The 2,803-nt window shown below is 41.3% G+C and overlaps 1 long non-coding RNA gene across 1 annotated transcript in view; it reads left to right on the forward strand.

The window, feature by feature from the left end:
- Nucleotides 1-2,429: 2,429 nt before the first annotated feature.
- LOC103588273 overlaps nt 2,430-2,803 on the forward strand; it is a 5,736-nt gene continuing 5,362 nt past the window's right edge. The window contains exon 1 of the long non-coding RNA XR_550296.1: nt 2,430-2,765. This is a non-coding gene — a long non-coding RNA (uncharacterized LOC103588273). The remainder of the gene's footprint in view (nt 2,766-2,803) is intronic.

Genomic DNA, 2,803 nt, shown 5'->3' on the forward strand with positions numbered 1-2,803 from the left:
CCCGTATACTTTAAATCACCTCTAGATTACTTATAATACCTAAAACACTGTAAATGCTATGAAAATAGTTGTAATACTGTATTTTAAATTTTTTCATTATTATTATTGCTGTATGGTTATTTCTTATTTATTTTTTTATATTTTCAATGCATGGTTGATTGAATCCATGGATACAGAACCCACAGATACAGAAGGCTGAGCGTATATTTCCGTGCCAAATAGGAAGCCTCAAAAGGTTAACCCAGCAGGATTCAGAATTTCTACAGGCCAGTACCTACTGCACATCTCCCATTCTTCCCCTTTCTGAATAAGAGTGTCATTGTGATTATCATGTCCCTATTCTATCATTGTGAATTTGGCAGCAGTGGGGTAGGGGGAGGATGAAGCAGATCACTTGTTTTTTTAGTTCATAGCTCTTGAGATCAAGAGATGCCACGTCCAGACCTGATATAGAATCTACAGTTTAATATACCATGATGAAGAAACTACTATGCTTCATTCAGAGATCCAAGATGTTAAATGTAATGCTCTGTCTTGGTGGGATATTTAGGTTGTCTCCTTGGGGAGCAGATGAGTATGTTCTGCATGTATTAAGAAGACAGAACTAAATATTTGGAAACCGAAGGCAGACTGTAAAAGGTATTTCTATTGTTCACCAATACTAATTCCCCTCTCCTTTGGAGAACATGAAGGACTGCACTTCCCCATGCCCTGGAAGTTAGACATGGCCATGTGATCAGCTCTGGCCAGTGGGCTGCAGGCAGGAGTGAGGTGGGCCAGAGCATTTAAATGACAATGCAAGACCCTCTGACTTTGTGATGGCTGCAGATTACTCTGCAACACCTTATGCCGTTCAGAGGAAGGAGCCTCCACCTCAAGAACTTTACTACCTTTTAAGGAATAAAATAAATTTCTAGGAGCTGGCCCGTGGCTCACTTGGTAGAGTGCGGTGCTGATAACACCAAGGCCGTGGGTTCGGATCCTATATAGGGATGGCCGGTTTGCTCACTGGCTGAGCGTGGTGCTGACAACACCAAGCCAAGGGTTGAGATCCCCTTACCGGTCATCTTTTAAAAAAAAAAAAACAAAAAGAAAGAAAAAATAAATAAATAAATAAATTTCTATATAGTCAAATGAAGGTAATCATAGGTCATGATGGAGCATCCCAGATGCTTAAATGCTACACTTGCAGACATTTTTTAACGACTTTCAGCTGAACAGGGAGCTCTTAGGAACAGCCCATGTATATGTTACACAGGGACTCGTCCTAGACTTGTCTCCTTCCTCCCATTTTGGTACCCTTGATATACAGATTAAAGCAAATAATTATATGTAAAGTGCTTAGGTTAGTGCCTGAAATTCAGGAAGCACTTGACATGTTGCCTAATGCCATTTCTTTGTTCTTGTACTCTTTAGACTCTATGCCAGGCACTATGGTAAGAGTTGAAGGAGACCCTGATTTGAAGGAGGTTATGAAACTATTAGAGAAAATAGATATACAATAAACAATTCAGTGCAATATGGACACTGTTAGGTCTGGGACTGGGAGCAAGAGAGTGAGAACTATGTTAGTCTAAGGGAACCCTGTATAGCTAGCCTCTGAACTGTCAAATAAATATAAACTGGATTTGGCCAGGGTATCAAGGAGAAGAAGGGCATTCTATGTAAAGAACACAGCATAAGCAAAAACACAAGGGTACAAGAGGACATGACCTATTCAGGGAACTTCAAGTAATTCAGGATTACTCATGTGTGTAAACCCCAAAAAGTTCTGAGTGACTAACTGGATTTAAATTCTGCTGGGAGCCAAGGTGTCATTTGCTGACTAGAGGTTACACACATACCCTGTTTGAAGCTTTCACGGGCTGCCTTACCTGTCTGTGCCACCAGTAACTGACTTTGCCACCTGAACTTAATCAACAGACGGCAACCTGTCAAATGCTAACTGGCCAGAGCACAGTAAGTAAGAATCCCTCTTTTGCATAATGGTCCAAACCAATCAGAACAGAACAAGCCCCAATCCCTCTTTTGCAGCGGAGGGCCAGAGTGGGAACTTGGTAGGAACTTTGGCTATGTAAGACAATCCCTCTCTTTGTTCTGGAGGAGCACACTTTCATTTTGTACCAAAGGTTGCATCTCCCCAGTTTGCAAACTCTCCCCAGTTTGCAAACTGCTCACTGAAATAGAGTCTCTTTATCCCCAAATTATTTTCCAGTAAAATCTTGTTAATATGCATAAAGTACAAGGAGAGAAGGTTTGGGATGGGGCTAGACAGGTAACAAGATCCATATCAGGAAAGGTCTGTAGGCCATACCAAGGAAATCAGAATTTATATGGCAGGTCAAGGGTGATTCCAACTGGTGGCCTGAGGGCTTCATGACTGAAAGACATTTTGTTTGGTGTGCACGGAGTTTTAAAATGCAACATACCTAGACAGGTCACAGTGCAAGTGTGTATTTTTTTACCAGCAGTCCATGCCACGGGTTTGTGTTGCCTGTCTGTCCCTGCAGGTGTCTATGTTTTTGAACCCAATTCGACCTGATAGATGATAGAAAATTTTGTTAGAATTTTGAGCAGGGGAACAACATGATTATATTTGTGTCTCCCTGGTAGTAGCATGGTACATGAGATGGAGGAGTCAGGAATTAGAAATAGAGACAAGTAAGAGACTGTTAAAATAATCCAGATGTGAGAGCCTGGATGAGGGCAGCCACCGGGGACAGATAGAAGATTGACTTAAGAATTAGAAGACCTGGCAGGACTTGGTAAGTGATTATGCTTTTTGTCTGTTGTTTTGTTTTTT

The sequence above is a fragment of the Galeopterus variegatus genome, unplaced genomic scaffold (genome assembly GCF_000696425.1).
Source record: "Galeopterus variegatus unplaced genomic scaffold, G_variegatus-3.0.2 Scaffold544, whole genome shotgun sequence".
Lineage (NCBI taxonomy): Eukaryota > Metazoa > Chordata > Mammalia > Dermoptera > Cynocephalidae > Galeopterus > Galeopterus variegatus.